Source organism: Tachypleus tridentatus, chromosome 1 (genome assembly GCF_004210375.1).
Source record: "Tachypleus tridentatus isolate NWPU-2018 chromosome 1, ASM421037v1, whole genome shotgun sequence".
In the NCBI taxonomy this organism is placed as follows: Eukaryota; Metazoa; Arthropoda; class Merostomata; order Xiphosura; family Limulidae; genus Tachypleus; species Tachypleus tridentatus.
This window is the reverse complement of record NC_134825.1, coordinates 59,553,118-59,571,043: the sequence shown is the minus strand read 5'-3', so window position 1 is coordinate 59,571,043 and position 17,926 is coordinate 59,553,118. Positions and strand designations below refer to the sequence as shown.

The window sequence follows — 17,926 nt, the reverse complement described above, 5'->3', positions numbered from 1 at the left end:
CGTCACAACCCATTACGTATATTATCATATGCGAATAAGGAAACGGAAAAATAAAACGTTTTCATGTTTAATTGACAATAACAGAGCCAAACATGTTTCTGGTTACGAACTGTAGGAGTTGTTTTCTTAAGACATCAGGCTCGGCATGGCTAGGTAGGTAAGGCGTTCGACTCGTTATCTGAGGGTCGCGGATTCGAATCCCCGTCGCACCAAACATGCTCGACTTTTCAGCTGAAGGGGCATTATAATGCGACGATCAATCCCACAATTCGTTGGTAAAAGAGTAGCCCAAAAGTTGGCAGTGGGTGATGATGACTAGCTGCCTTCCCTCTTGTCTTACACTACTAAATTAGGGACGGCTAACGTAGATAGCCCTCGTGTAGCTTTGCGCGAAATTCCAAAACAAACAAACAATCCTAAGATACTAACAACTTGATTGTTAGTTGCGCAGAATTTTCTGTTAGAAATTTTTGCAGCTGGTGCACATTTGATGACTTTGAAGTTTATTGAGGTGATACGTTTTATTTGCAATTTCAAAAACCATTACAACCTTTTTCTATTTTCTATTTTGCTGTTAATAAGTTATTTGTTCGTAATACTTGTAATAAAATCTTGGCTTGTATGTTTGTATGTTTATTTTAGTGCAAAGCTACATAACAAGTTATCTCGTTTCTGTTCACCAAGGGGAATCAAATTCCGGACTTAATCGTTGCAGGTCCATAAAGCTACTTCTGACTCACTGGGCGGAGATCCAGTGGTACACATTTGGTTAACTATATAAATTTTCTCTTGCATAGCATTTCTAAATGTAATGGTATTTTGGCTTCTGTCTTTCCATCATATGGTGTCTCAAAGTAGTTCGGTTGGATTCAACTTAGTGTCCTGGACAGGCCGAGGCAGGTTCCGTATAGTATTGTCACAAACTAGACAGGACTTTGCGTACTGTCTGGTATGGCACGTAATTATGTTCTATGCAGCATTATTAAAATTTTCACAATACGAAAAGGTATTTGTAACATCGTAATCAGTTCTGTCAACGGCTCATTATGCTAAAAATCGAGTTTTGATGTGCTCTTGGTGGGCACAGCATAAAAGCCTATCGTGTAGCTTTGTGTTTCACAATAAATAAACCCATTAATCTATTAGCAGTGAACCAAATTTATATCAAAAGCACTCTCCTGGTTACTATCAAACTCAGGATCATCCATCCGTTAACAAACAAATGTTGGCGTCCTTCGTTCAGTGTGATGTTTTCCATTACTCTGCACCAAAGAGTTGACGCTAAAGACACCGAGAGAGCCGATAACTTTATATTCTGGCTGTACTAAAACTGCAGTCTGTTTGTTCACCATGAAATTTACATCCACACTGGTGACAACTCCACTAGCTGGGGTATACTGTTACACACTTTGGTGTAAGGATATGTTAATCAGTTTTATAATACGGTTTCATCCAATACTGCATTCTAGATACTACTGTACTGACTCTTCTTAGTGGTGTGTACAATTTCAAACCTTGGAATCGAGAGTGTATTATTTCGTTGATTAAATTATTTTGTTAGTAACCTACGAATTGTAAAAACTCGTAAAGTTTGAAATTTAATTTATTTTTTCGACACTTCACCGTATTATGGTAACATAATTAACTGAAAATTACTTTTAAAAATTATATTTATGACCTTAGTAGCTTGGTCTGTCAGCAAAAAATTGCCAACCATAGTCCAAGTTAGGGATTGACTCTCGCTCTAATTATGCAACCAGTTTAAAGTGTGGGAAAAATTTATACTTACAGTACAGGTCAGAATCCAGCTCATCCGATCCAAAATTTCAGAGTTCTATCGCAAAGTCAGCCCGCGCCATCTACCTCATAAACTTTAAATATTAGAAAATTATTTTAAATTCCTTGGCATTTGTGTAATGTTTACCGTTAGATGGCTACATTTAAAAATAGCAACAACGATTATTTTATATGCATTTCTAATAACGAGACCGTTTCCGGTGTCAAAATTACCATAAAATACAAGTATAACTTACTGTACAGGATACAAATTATTTAAAAACCTGACGAAACTGAAAAAAAGTCTCATACACTCTGCACGTTTCGACATATATCATTACGCCATTCTCAGGAGTACACGGTTTTTTACTAATTTTTATCATGTACAGTAAGTTTAATTGTATTTTATGGCAATTTTGAGACTGGAAAGTCTTATTTTCAGAATTGTGTCTAAAGTTTTAACAACATTAGAAAACAATATATTTTTCTTTTTCTAACACTAAGGTTAAACACGTTTAATGTTTAAGAGACAGGATATACTTGAGAACCGATAATGTTGAAGGATACATTAACTGCCAAGGTTTGTCGTAGACATTTTTAATGGTTATTTAGTCTGTTTTGTTTTTGCTGCCTGTGACATCTCAGAACGGTCATTTAGGTCACATAGAGATAAATGTTGTAGGTAACATGAGTATACTGTTGGATAAATGTTCCCACTGTAAACAGTCTGATTACTTGAAACTTGTAATATAAGAGATGTCGTGAACATATCAAAAAGAGAAACTGTGTAAGTGTTTACTTCGTTTTGAATGCTAGTTATATGGATAAACATGCGTATAACATGACTTACACAATTATGCTCGAAACACATTTTAGCACTTATTTTTTAAGAGTACTTAAACACAATAACTGAAGCATATTGAAAGGCTTAAATATTACAACTTAAACTCCAGAAAAAATCTTTACGTCTACGTTCAAACTTTTGGAATTAAACCTTCAAAAGAATAAACCAGCTGACAAGTTCCAAACTAAAACTGGAAAGTCAACTTGTTGCAAGAACTTGTGCAAAATATGGTACATTATTCTTCTGGTGTGGTGCATTTAAACCTCACGAGCAAAGCTAGCAGCTGGAAATGTCAAAGGTATTTTTGTTTGAAATTAAGAGTTTTCTTATTCGTAAGATTGTTTTTTTTAGATCCATATTGTCAAAATGTATCTTAACAAAAAACAACTTCCCAGTGGCATAGCGACATGTCTGCGGACTTACAACATTGACAACCGCGTTTCGATACTTGTGGTGGGCAGGTTACTCATTGTATAGCTTTGTGATAAATTACAATGTGACAAAATGATTAGTCATGCATTAAAAACAGAGGAATAAAACAGGGTACAAAATTTGTGGGAAAGTAAAGATTGCATTTAGTAAGAAAAGTGTCTGTGGAGGCAGAATCCACACATTGATCGGAATAAACAGTTATCGTATTTTATCTCTATTTGGAAATTTCACACGTAAAAAAGAAACACCACATTAAAAACATATACAAGCGTTTAAGCCCATGTAACTTTCCATATCAAAAACGACAGTTGGTTGAGTACGTTATATTAAAACAGTTTTGACCATGCCAATCGGCAAGTTGCTTGGTAACCAGTTGAGGCTGAACGGAATTTTCAAAATTATATTTCGATATTGTGTGACATTGAATAAGTAATGCAACAGATTTGTTTCTGAATTTCTGCGCTAGCCGTTCCTAATTTAGCAGTGTAAGACTAGAGGGAAAGCAGCTAGTCATCACCACCCACATCCAACTTTTGGGCTACTTTTTACCAATGAATAGTGAGATTGAGCGTAAATTATCACGCCCACACGGCTGAAAGGGCAAGCATGTTTAGTGTGACGAAGATTCGAACTCGAGACCCTTAGATTACGAGTCGAGCACCCTGACCATTTGTCTATGCCGGGCCGTAATACCACCTAAGATTTATCGCTTTTGGGAAGGGTATGTAACGTATCTAACCTCCACCCTGATCAATCTACTGTTAAATTGGATACACAGTTCTGATAATGAACCTAAATGCTCACAAATTATATCCACCGTATTTGTGCAAGTCATCACTTACAGGTGGTGTAAGCCGAAACAGTTGTGAGTCACAAGCCACAGGAAGGACGACTATTGAGCAACAGTTCACCACCATTTTTTTTGGCTCTTCGAATGGGATTTACTGACAGTTTTAGAAAGCGCTCACAGTTGTAAGAACAGAGTGTGTTCAGTGTCATCATGGCTCAAACCTTGGACGTTTCTATCCATAGCCTGACGTGGTAATCACTATTTCACACGATGCTTGAAATATGTATGTGTTATTCGTAACAATTTTTGACATTTTTATAAAAAAAAGCTTTTCTAATATTAGTTTTTAATATCAGTATTTTAGTAAGAAATCACATTGTTGAAATTCATTACGCCGAGGCCCGGTATGGCCAGATGGTTAAAGCACTCGACTCGTAATCTGAGAGTCGCGGGTTCGAATCCCCATCATGCCAAACAAGCTCGCCCATTCACCCGTGGGTGCATTATAATGTTACGGTCAATCCCACTATTAGTTGGTAAAAAGAGTAGTCCAAGAGTTGGCGGTGGGTGGTGATGACTAGTTGCATTCCTTCTAGTCTTTCACTGCTGAATTGGGGATGGCTTGCGCAAAAAGCCCTCGTATAGCTTTGCGCGAAATTCCAGAAACCTCTTGAAGCTGTGGGTGACGTTTAACAAATAAAGGGCCCGGCATGGCCAAGAGGTTAGGGCACTCAACTCGTAACCTCAGGGTCGTGGCGAGTTTTAATCCCCGTCATACCAAACATGCTCGCCCTTTCAGCATTGAGGACATTATAATATGACGTTCAATCTCAATATTCTTTGGTAAAAGAGAAACCCAAGAGTTGGTGGTTGGGGGTGATGACTAGCTGCCTTTCCTCTCGTTTTTCACTGCTAAAATTAGAGACGGCTAGCACAGATTGTCCTCGTGCACCTTTGCGCGAAATTTCTAACAAGTAAATAATGTTTATGCAGCAGTAACTATATATGTAGATACAGTAAATAATAAGACCTATTATATTTCTATTATAAAGACATTAAATAGTTTTAAAAGTAAGTAATATATTTAGAAAATTAATAAATGAACGGCTAATGAATTATAGAATGTAATCAAGTTTTTCACAGTAGTTTTTATAATAGAGTCGTAAAGGAAACTAAAAATGTATACTGTCTGTAATAGCATGTATCTCTATATAAGGTTTTCAACTAATTTAAAATTACAACGTTGGTGATAAACATCACGTAGATTAGAGAAGCGTAAGAAAAGCCTGTTGGCAAGAAATCCTAACAAAAACTCTCATTTAGAATTTGAAATGGGCTAGTTAAGCATGTCAGTAGATACTATTGTAAGGCACGTAAGAGATTATATAAATAAGTAACACAGAAGTGTGTGGAAACAATATGATACAGAACTTTATATTATAGCTTAATGACATTTTATTGTAATTTGTAAGCATACATACAGAACTTTATATGTAGCTTAATTACATTTTATTGTAATTTGTAAGCATACATACGTATATTTCTGTTTATACATATACTTACACAGAAAGGCTATCAGAAAGGTAAAAGTAGGGCCAGTTTTCACGGAGTTAAGTTAACAATATATTTGTGTGTGTCTTAATTATTAGTTTATCGGTAGTCAGGAATGAAGGTAGTACTTGGAAATGCTTAGTTGAAAGCTGTTTTTCATGGTGTGTCAAGAGAAAACAATTGTGCTTCTAAAAAAGAAAAAAATGTACAGATTGTTAATTTTTGTCACGAGCTGACCTTGGCAACAGACGGACTTTGTCATTTATGTCCGTGTTTAATTAAATTTGTTGATAAAGAAACGGAAGTGACAGTTGGAAAATGGTTGCCTGTGATAAAAGTATTACCACATTGCACCGGATCATGGACAGGTGGCGAGGTGTCAACATACGCACATTTATTATACTCTCATGCTCTAATTTGTATTATCTTTATAAATTTAAGGCAGACCAAACGTCATTTAATTGTTTGTTAAAAACCGGTTGTGGAGCTACCGTTCTCGAGTATAGGTTTAGTGTACAGTGTATATGGACTTATCTGCATATAATCTGTATTTGGGCTCTTAAAATAACGTGGGAAAAGCTTTTTGAACTTTTAATTAATTGTAATCCATTACCAGTTGTACAGCACCATTTAATTATTTTAAAATTAAAACGTGTCAGTATATAGATATTGACTCTTTATAGTTAAAAGAATAACACTGATATACTTCGTTACTTGCCAAACACTTTTAAAATAAAAACAGTTTATGTTTTACTCCGTGTAATGTATTTTAAAGAGTAAAACCAGTGGACTAATATAATAAAATACAAACTGTGTGTAACTAGAGGAGTAACTGAATGAAATAGTGTGTGTGCGTGTATATAAGCAGTGAAAAAAACACACGGTGAGTGTGTGTGTATAGTGTGTGTAAAACCAGTGGAGTAATAGAACAAAATATAGTGTGTGTGTGTGTGGAAGAATTTAAGGAGGTAAGAAATAGTTAAAATAGTCAAACTGCATAATCTCGACTGCAGATGTTTCTTGATAAATTGTTATGTTATTGATATTTTTATATTTTGACTGTAATAAGAATGATACCATTAATAGATTGGTAGGTTAACGGAAAAAGTTTCCAGAAATTTCAGTTTTCATCTGAATTACACTTCATGTGACATATGTCAGGTCAGAGGTTCCTTGATTTCAGGCACAGCCATCCCAAACTTTGAGCTTTTGAACATGTAGGTTGGGGGTGGAGGTGGAAATAACGCGCCGTCAAAAACGTTTATTGAATCGAATAACGGGATTGAATACCATTTCAGTAATATGTTAGCAACTGAAAGTACGAACCGTATTTAGAGGCATCACGACCTTAGCCATCTTGACCACTGCGATCCGCAGTACAGCATATTAACCATTTGGCCTTCACGGCCCGAACAGACTGATAATTTTAACAGTTAATGGATAAAAGGTTAGTGACCTAAAAATAGTTATTGATACTTTGAAAGTAATTGATTTGTTTTGTTTTGAATTTCGCGAAAAGCTACTCGAGGGTTATCTGCGCTAGCCGTCCCTAATTTAGCAGTGTAAGACTAGACGGAAGGCAGCTAGTCCTCACCACCAAACGACAACTCTTGGGCTAGTCTTTCACCAACGAATAGTGGGATTGACCGCACATTACAACGCCCTCACGGCTGGGAGGGCGAGCATGTTTGATGCGACAGGGATTCGACCCTGCAACCCTCAGATTACGAGTCGAGTGACTTAACTACCTGGCCATGCTGGGCCTCATTGAGAGTAAAGTGAAGTAAGAAATTAAAGGATCGTTAAGTCAATTATTGGCAAAGAAAAGCAATCCACGAACCATATGTCCCTCCGTTATCAGCCATGAACATAAAAAAAAAGGAAAAGACACATTCGAATAAAAATGAGCTACACATGAAACATATTTTAGGACGCAAAGAGGCCTTAGGTTTACCCTTAGGAGGGTAACACATCACCTGGACATCTGAATGCAGGGTGCACTAACATATTAAACTGTAGCCTTAACACCACTTTTAAACTTTTTTTTATACAAAAGTTAGACAAAAGGAGGGGTTTTGGATGAAAGTAACTTTACCGACTTTTCATTAGCTCAGAGAAATTATAATTCCTATATTATTCAATGCTATAATACTGCAGCCCATTCAATATATAAAAACTCCAAAATGCCTGAACTCTTCTGGATTTCTTCTTTCAATTATCATGGTGGTTAAAGCGCTCGACGCGTAATCTCAGTGTGGTAGGTTCGCGTTCCCGTCACACCAAACATACTCGCCCTTTCAGCTGCGATGACGTTATAATGTTCGGTCAATTCCACTATTAATTGGTAAAAGAGTATCCCAAGTGTTGGCGGTGGGTGGTGATAACTAACTTCCTTCACTTTAACCTAGCACTGCTGAATTATGGACTGCTAGTGTAACTTTGCGTGAACTTCAAAAACAAACAAAGCGGTTTCGTGAGTTACTTCTCAGGATATAGTTTGACAGAGAATTCTATTGTCCTTTCTATGTTTCCTAGTAATGTTTTTTTTTATCACTGCACGATTTCAATTAGCCTTACGTAACTATTGTTATTTCTCCAGTAAAATCTGTTAAAGAATGAACACATAACAAAACAGATGAGTTCAGGTACTGGGGCATTTTAGTATTTCTATACATAGGGGGAAACTTCTCTGTATTTCGGGTATCTGTCTGTCATACTATACATATATTAACCGGGATGAGCTACAAGGACTCTGAGATAAAAGTGTTATGCATCTGGACCATCATAGTTACCAGCTCAGTTACTAATTTTATAGCCAAATATTGACTTCTGGAATTTTCAATTAGCAATAAGGCTTCTTAAACAAGAAACAAAAACAATTTGGTCACAAATAGCGCAAGGAACTGATTATTAGTTACAGCTGTTACAAGACTGAGTCATTAAAGAAAGAAAGTGGCGCCACATATTATGGCCATTTTGTGAATGTAGCAGCTGTGCAGATAAAGTGCTTCTATTATTTCTCTTTCTTTGTATAGTTATTAAACACTTTATAATAACGTAATTTGTGTGATAAATTGCAAGTATGGATGAATAGAAATAATTAAATTAATCTATGAGTATATAAGTTTGCCTTTGTGGTCAATATTAAATTTATATTTCAAACGTAGCAACTTCGTAAAAGTATCGTCAACAGTTGTGCCACTGCATTTCTTAACCTGTCTTTTAAAGTTAATTTTGTTATGGCAGAATATCGACTTAATTTTTGCTTTTATGTTTGTGTCTGTAGTTACCTATTAATGCTCTGAACTGAAAGTTTGCTAGTTTAACTATGTTTATTATATTACATGGTTACAGATATAAGAAAACAATAGCGGGGATTGGAGTAGCGGCGCAAAAGTACAACCCAGAAATGACACCAACAGCAGCGGAAGAACTGGCTGTTACTACATTGGTTGATAAGTTACTGCACATGAGAGAGGTAAAAAGTACTATAAGCAAGTGCATGGCTCGGGAATGTTGAGATAAGTGCATTGAAATATAGCAAATTGGCAAATTTAGCGATGAAGTATGATTTTCTAAATCGTTTAGGTTTAAAGGTGGTTTAATTTTGAAGTGAAAATAAAACTAAGATGAAATGGGTGATAATTTTCCAAAGATAATTTGTGAAAATTAAAATGTAAACAAAAATGTTTATCAGTGGCGTTAATGTACTTAAGTGTCATGTGACACAATGTTATGTACACTGCGTATATGACGTCAGTAGAAGTCAGTTTGTATCAACTCTCTGTAAACCGAATGGTTATGCTCGCCTTCTTGTCTCGGTATACATAATGGTTTTATTTCTTTTGAGGGCAATGAACTGATGGGGATACAGATGCAAGCAGTGCTTTTGCATTAGGGAAATTCCCTGACATTATGAACAGCACGTATACTGGAAACGTTTCAATATCCAAATAAAAACACTTGAAAGCAATAAAGTTATTAGATTTGTAAATATCTTGTTGCTAGAGTTTTTCTATTTTAAACAGACGAATTTCATCACAGCATTACAGTAAAGTTTGTGAAATAATTTTACGTATCAGTTAAGTCTCTATAAAAATTTTCATCACGGTACGTTTATTAGAGAAATCGAAAGTGAGGAGAGATTTATTTATTTTTTCCTATTTCCTGTGTAGTTATTAGACAGCAAAGTGGACTCCATTCCTAAATCCAACTCTCTGTTCATCCGAGAATCCGGAAGTGGTAGTGGCTTCTACTACGACACTATCGTTGACGACGAGGATTACGGCTCTGGAAGTGGAGATTTATGGGGTAGGTTCGATTTTTCATCGGGCAGCGGAGACAGCAGCTCCATCTTCACATCTATTCCTATTCCTACTGGAGAAGACACCGGCGGTATGTTTTGTTTTACGTTCAGTGGAAGGATGTTCGAGCTTTTCTCTTTTCGGATGTTGGAGCTCCCCCAACGTCGTCACCATGTTCTGCTTTCTTACTAACCAACCACGCCTAACACCCGCCATTTTCCTAATCACTGCAAAAGCCTAAAACTTGCAGTCAGTCGTGCAGATTGTCTTTTGCACTTTCCAGACAGAGAAAACAAAAACCAAAACCAAAACATTCGGTTCACAATTACAGGGTTTTTATGATTCAGTCTGTTCAGTTTGGAAATGTTCCTTCTACATTCTTATGCGTGGAATCTTGCTTTACTGGAAAATCAGGTTTTCATCTGCTGATCGAGTTTGGCTGTACATTGTAATTCGTTTCCTTGTCACTTTGTATTGTAGATATATAAGTCATATGATATAACATACCATTTTTTTCACAGTTTCTCAAACGAACTAACGAAATAATACTTTCTCAGTTACTCAAGGTAAGACAGAAACCTACTTTGCCAAGCTGTTTCCTACACCATCTCCTGTGGTTACACTTGTATTTATAGATAATTTATTGAGTTTGATGCAATTTACTCAGGTTACGTTATACCTAATGTTAAATATATTGAGCAAATAATGAGAAAAAAAAGTTCAGTGAAAAAAGATAAAGAATCGTCTAAGTGAAAACTATTTTCTCTCGAATGTTCGGACAAACACTCATTGTTAGGCAGTATTTACCTTGTGTTCACCTATTTGTTCGAGTACTCAGTAATAACTTCCGAGTGCATATATTACAGAATCACGAGTTGTTTCTTCTTCATCATATGGCGTGCACTTATCAAGTTTTGAGGAAATTTTTTTCAATTATCAAACATTAACTTGCTTTCAACGTGTTAAAGAGGAATCAGTGTCATTTAAGCCTAATTTTATACACTGTTTACGCTTTTAAGTGCAGATTATATGGTCAGATCAGGTAAAAAAAATGTTAGCAGTAATAGACACTTTTTTTTCGAAAACTTAAGGCACTTACCTTTTAACTTGATAGATTCTTTTTTGGAATAGTAAACATTCTGAAGCAATAATTAAAATCCATCTGTGTAAAGAAATGGTTTTAGCACTGTTAGTAACACCATTCCATACAGTGTTTATAGCGAAACTTCCTATTAGAATCTACACCACATCTAAGTTTGAAGAACAACACAACCTAGAATTATAGATTTTGGTTTGCTTTCTCCGTCTTCTATTTCCAAAAACAACAAAGAAAGCATTGTTAACAAATAAAGATATAGGAAAATTTGAGAGAAGTTACATCTCAAATGCAGCAGTGTAGTTGACTAAAGTATTTATCTTGATATTTAGCAGAGACATATGTTTGAATCTCACTTTAATTTTTGAGAAAGGAAAAAAGTTAATCTTGTACCCTAACTGTTTATTCTAGTTCTTAGAAATTATACGCCAGACGTTTAAGTATTAATAACATTGTTCTCTAATCTCATTGTAATAAATAGTTGTAAATCTTCTCTTCAATTGTTGTATTAAGTATTAGCACCTCTCTTTCTCTCCAGTTTTCTTATTAAGTACTGTTTATTCTCCTTTCTAGTTGTTTCATATACGGTACTAGTAAATATTCTTTAAGTTGTTTTAAGTGCTGGTAAATTATGCTTAAGTTATTAGTACTATTAAATAATGCTTAGATTGTATTAAGTACTAGTAAAATGCTTAATTTTTAGTGTTAAGAGTACTAGTGAACAGTGTTTAAGATGTTTTAAGTACTAGTAAACGGTGCTTAAGTTGTTTTACGTCAAGTGTTAATAAACATTGCTTAAATTGTTTTAAGTTCAGTACTAGTAAATAATATTGAAGTTACGTCAAGTACTAGTAAATAATGCTTGAGGTATTTTGTGTTAAGTACCAGTAAATAGTATTTAAGATATTTCGTGTTAAGTACTAATTAAGTGTTAGTGAACTCTCCTCAAGTATTTCATGTTAAGGTCAGACTTTCGTTAAGTGCTGGTAATTGCTATTCCAAGATTTTTGTATATTGAGTATTGTTGTCCCATTCTCAGTTTATTTTACGTTAAATATCAATTTTGCGTATTTCATATACCATAAACTAAGCATATCTAGTTGAAGAACTGACTTTAAATGTTTTTTAAGACTGACATCTTCACTTGTGAAGTAACGAATGTGAAATCCAGATTACATTAACTATGTCTATAGATAAACAACTCTCCTACTAGTAAATTTATTTTTATAAATAGAAATACGTGGTGTTGTATTTACTTACGTTCAACCTACTGATTACTTGTCATACCAACTTGACCTTTTTGAAAATGCTTTCTTCAGTATTTCACAGATTCTGATAATTTATAACTGGGATAATTATTCGTGCATTTATTTCTAAAATTTACAAATCCATATGCAACATTTATGATTTTATTTTAAAGTATGCCCGTTTCCGTTTGTTCGATCCAGTCTTGTGGACAGAATATCTCATACCTCAACAGTGAATGAACAGATTTTGATGAAACGTATACAGCAGGTACTACACGTGGATCGCTAGAGCTTAATAACGTTTGAGGATCACGTGTCAAAGGTTAAATTCAAAAGATCACTGTTACATAGAAATTCTTCCTCACATCTGTGGACATGATATTCTAAAACAAAATGAATTAATATGGACGAAATTAATATAACAGATAATACGCATTAAGTTCTAGACATTATAAAATTTTGAAGCATGGGTAGAAGTTTAAGGTTAATCAAAGTAGAGGAATTAAACATGCAGCATAACATAAGAAAACGTTACATTTTTTAATTCTAAGGTTACTGAGTACATTGCATTGCATGCCTATATCTCAGAACGGTTATTTAATATTACATTTTTCAACGTTTAAACAAAGGTGTCCCGTACATGTTTCGATTCCCCTCGGTGAACTCAGCAGATAGCCCAATGTGGCTTTGCTATAAGGAAAAAGCACCCACACATGTACCTGTTATGGTGAGAGAGAGAAATGATAACGCAGAGTCAAATTTATTTATTTAAATTGTGAAAGAAATACGAACTGATCTAAGATAAGAAACAAAAGAACTATGTATAGTTCAGCGAAACGTTTTGCATTCTCCTTGACCTCTATAACAAAAATTCCATTTCGTGTAAAGAGATTACCAACTGCGACGAGTCATTTGTGGTGTGATACGTAATTATCATGTTATTGGATGTTTCCTTAATATAATACTGATTCTAATACATTTTCCTGTGAAATATTGACTGAGCCATGGCATTGTATTAATAGGTTTGTTTGATTTATTTACCGTGGTGTTATCAACATGTGGTTTATTTATGATATCAGTAATTTACGAGGTCTGTTAAAAAATACGCAGACTGAAGTCATAAAACAAAATGTACCTTATTTAGAACTTACAGGTCTGGGACCCCTTCAAAGTACTCTCCTCCCCAACGCACACACTTATCCCAACGGTGTTTCCACTTGTTGAAACAGTCCTGGTACGCTTCTTTTGTAATGTCCTCCAGCTCCTTCGTCGCATTTGCCTTAATCTCGGGAATCGTCTCAAATCTTCTTCCTTTCAAGGGTCTTTTGAGTTTGGGGAACAAGAAAATATCTCAAGGAGCAAGGTCAGGTGAGTAGGAGGGTTGGGGAAGAACAGTGATCGAGTGTTTGGCCAAAAACTCACGAGTTCTGAGGCACAAATTTCGCAGCAACGCGGTGCATCTTCAATTTTTCGGTCAAAATCTCGTAACAAGATCCAACTGATATCCCACACTCTTCAGCAAGCTCCCTGACAGTCAGACGTCGATTTGCCCGCACCAGGGTGTTGATTTTGTCGACGTGTGGGTCGTCAGTTGACGTGGAAGGATGTCCAGGACGCTCATCATCTTCAATGGACTGTCGACCATCCTTAAAACGTTCATGCCACTTGAAACATGCTGTACGATTCATAGCAACATCACCGTAAGCCGTGTTAAGCATAGCAAAAGTTTCAGTCGCAGATTTTCCAAGTTTAACACAAAATTTCACAGCTCCTTCAGGTCATTCATTCTGAAATCCGCCAAACGAAAAAATCGCACTTCACTTAAAACCGCGTAGCTAATACACAAATGAAGATATCTGCAATCGAGAAATGGCGTTGTAATCAGCTGATATGTGCGAACCTAGCGACACCAAGCGGATTCCCTGGAACCAACTGGAGCCGCGCAATTCAAACAGTCCGCGTATTTTTTGAACAGCCCTCGTATACACTGTTCAATATTTGTCTATAAGTTATCCAGCAAATTAATCGGGCTATTTTAGGAACCAAGTACGTGTACCTAAACAACATATTCATATCTTGGATTACGCGCTAGCTGTCCTTAGTTTAGAAGTGGTAGACCAGACTGAAGGCACCATTTTAACACAACCCACTTCCAACTCTTGCCTCACAAAATACTGGGATTCGACTGTCACTCGTACCACGCACTCACGGCTATTAATTGTAGAACACGATTCTTTTAAGCATAATAATCATGTAAATATCTTGTATTAAATATATTGTCCAAGGATAGCCTTGTGCCCCGCCTATAGTGCACACAACCTCGCTTCATTCGGTCAAATAACCCTTGAGCCTCTCTACTTTTTAAAAAGTTGCTCCCTATTAATTTACTAAAATAAAACATAATAATCAATTTCATTTTATTCAGTTTTTTCAAACAAATTTTAATAAAAATTTATTAACTTTTAATCTTGCATGTTTCGTATATAAGAATGCGAAAATTAATTTGTTTTATTCAACGTTCTTTTCTCTAGGCCCGGCATGATCAGATGTTTAAGGCACTCGACTCGTAATCCGAGGGTTGCGGGTTCGAATCCCGGTCGCGCCAAACATGCTTGCCCTCCCAGCCGTGGAGGCGCTATAATGTGACGGTCAATCCCACTATTCGTTGGTAAAAGAGTAGCCCAAGAGTTGGTGGTGGTGGCGATGTTTGGCTGCATTCCCTCTAGTCTTACACTGTTAAATTAGGGATGGCTAGCGCAGATAGCCCTCGAGTTGCTTTGCGCGAAATTCAAAACAAACCAATCTTTTCTTCAAGCGTTTGCTAACGAGTGCAGCAGGAGTCGATTACGTCAAACATCGTGCAAGTAGTAGCACGCTCGAGAACCATATCCAAACAATGTGTTAAAGTGTTCGGAGGGTCGGGAATGGCCTAGTAGTTGGCATGCCTAGTCTGTGGATCCGAGGGTTCATGATTGGTGACCTGTTTTAGTGAAAACTCCCTTCGCACTTTCAGTGCCGTGGGTGCATTATGAGAGTGATCGTCACATCCTAATGTTAGGTAAGACCAGAGTAGCCTGAGACTTGTCAGTGACAGATAGTCTTATACACAAACATTTCACACAAAGCTATAAGTAAACAATGTTCACAGCAGTTGGCAAGTGATTCGGAAAGCGTAAAACCTCAGGCAAGTACTTCAGAAAGAGAATTAACGAAGTGAAAACTAAATTCGAGGAACAACTTAACTAAGGATAATAAAAACAGATACTAAAACAATGATCAACTAGAATGAATTCATAATTATTAAAATTAACATTGATAAAATGGGTGCTGTTTGTTTAAAAGCAAAGCTACATTGGGCTTACTTCTTTGTACATCAGGAATCGAACCCTGGAATTTAACGTTGTAAGTTTCTAAACTTACCATAATCTTACCTGGATTTAAAATAGGTGAAGAGCTAGAAAAAATAAAGCAAGCAGAAGAAGGCTGAAAACAACAAAGAAAAAACACATTTATTACAATTTTGGTTCCTTTTACAATGGCAGAAGCAACAATTAGCGAAGATTCTAATTAATGATCACAAAATATAACCAACAGTTCAAGAATTATATCATTAAATCATGGAACTCTACAAATTAAAAGCGTTATTTTTTTCATCAAAAGGAAGTCGGTCTTCAATACAATTTTCAAGAAATAATTATTTTAACATAGTGAAAAACGTGAATAATGTGCTATATGTCCAAGGTTGACAGTCTCTTTAAAACTAGATGCAGTGTTCTATTTTCCTGTAAAGTAGTTTGTTTTTGTTTACGAGAGTATATAACAGTGCAATAGTGTGGGATGCTGACACAAGATTTCGCAAGATCAGTTGTTTTAGTCATACAGGATAACATTTCTTTGAATCTTATATTATCTGATGCTACAGATCCTGTTAAATAACTGATCAAAAACTTTCAAAACGTTGCACATTAAATATTTCAGTATTTTAAACAGTAAAACGTGTTTGTTCTGGTGCGTCAATTTTTAGACTACAACTGTTATATTTGGACGAAACGTGACTTAAACTGTAATAAATGTTATATCGCAATTCGATTTTCCTGCCGTTTATAAACGAATAAATGTGCTTCTTTATGAATTTTCAGTACAACAGTACAGAAGTTGGATGGGACAAACCGTAATGTGAGAAAAAAAAATAGAATTAAAGATTCTGGAAGTTCAGTTGGTTTTTTTTTGAAAAAGCATTAATTTCTCTCTGGAAAAAATAAACTAATAATAATGATACTTTGCCCAACTTGATGAAGGGTTCACATAAACTGTTTGGAACTGTACTTTTATTGTTTTAATATTTGTAGTGACGTTTCGAAATAACTGTATAGTTACTTCCACTTTAAAATTTTAAAAATACAAATAATAAAACTATATCACATGACGTTAATTTGATGTAACTCTATGCTGTCCATCTTCTGTTGTTGATTGTTACCGGTAACTCAGGTGTTATTCTTTGTTGTTGAGAACTAACTTTAGGAGTTTTCTTGGTTTAAATGTACCCAGCTTAACTTGAATTTTTTAAATATTTTTATCACGCATTTTCCCATAATTCAGAGTTGGAGTTTTGAAGACTCGCAAATTAACATAGAACGTGAAACATAACACAGTTGTGCTTGATATTTTCACATAGAACGTGAAACATTATAATATGGTTGTGCTTGATATTTTCACATAGAACGTGAAACATTATAACACGGTTGTGCTTGATATTTTCACATAGAACGTGAAACATTATAACACAGTTGTGCTTGATATTTCCACATGCTTCTACTTTATCTTTTTGCTATTTTCTCCAGTAACAAATAGTTTACATGTATAATTATTTATGTTGATGAAAATATTTGAAAGAGATAGTTGCAAAGTTGGTATAATGACAGGCTAAACTGTTATTATTGTAACACTAGAAGCGTTAAAAATAAAATTGACGACTTTAAGGCATTGAACAGAACAGAGGATTTTAACATAGTAGGCATAATCGAAACCTAGTTAAATGTAGAGAATTTTGGTGACAGTAATTGGTTTTTAATACGGGGTTATATATTGTTTAATAGGGACAGAATACTTAAAAGAAAGTTAAGAATGGATTTATATATAAAATGTGAATTGTGGCCTGTTCATGTTTAGGATATCAAAACTAACAACAACGAGAACGAATATGTTTGGGTTTCTGTTTGTGGTTATAAGAGGAAAAGACTTTCAGCTGGAATTTGTAACAGGCCACCAAATAAGACCGAAGAGATTAATCAGAAACTACTCTGAGACGACTTAACTATTGATGAGGTTACAATTATGGGAGATTTCAATTTCAGGCCTATAGTTTGGCAGATATTAGGGTCCACTCGTAGGGAGAAACTGTTCAGGATGGTTCCCTTCGCCAATTGGTTAAGAAACCTATTAGCAATATTGCTATTTTAGATTTATTGCTTACTTCTAATACAGAAGTTATTGATTAGGTGGACCGGGAAGAACATGTGGGTGTAAGTGATCTTTGGTCAATTAGATTTGATGTTTTGCAGATAAGAAATAATGAGATTCTGGTATCAAATTTATTTTTAAAAAACTAGTTTTGAAAGACGATTAAATGTGAAAATTTTAGAATTAGTTTTTAAATATTTAAGATACGAACGTGTCTTATAGACGAAACAAATGTGGCTGCAAAGTAAGAAACCAGGTTGGCTCACAAAGAAAAAAAGATATAAGGACAAATTAAGGATAAATATTATAATTATAAAAAGCTTAAATTTGTTGTGATGCTGGGAAACTGGAATAACTACAGAAGATCACGAGAGTTGGTTAAACGGCAAGTTAGAAATGTGTGAAAAGAGGTTGGTTAAAAGTGTA

At 35.3% G+C, this 17,926-nt stretch overlaps 1 protein-coding gene across 1 annotated transcript in view; it reads left to right on the top strand.

The window, feature by feature from the left end:
* LOC143249622 (glypican-5-like) overlaps positions 1-8,871 on the top strand; it is a 137,111-nt gene extending 128,240 nt beyond the window's left edge. Inside the window, exon 5 of the mRNA XM_076499787.1 lies at positions 8,748-8,871. The gene's annotated coding sequence lies outside the window, so the exon portion shown is untranslated. The remainder of the gene's footprint in view (positions 1-8,747) is intronic.
* The last annotated feature ends 9,055 nt before the right edge of the window (positions 8,872-17,926 follow it).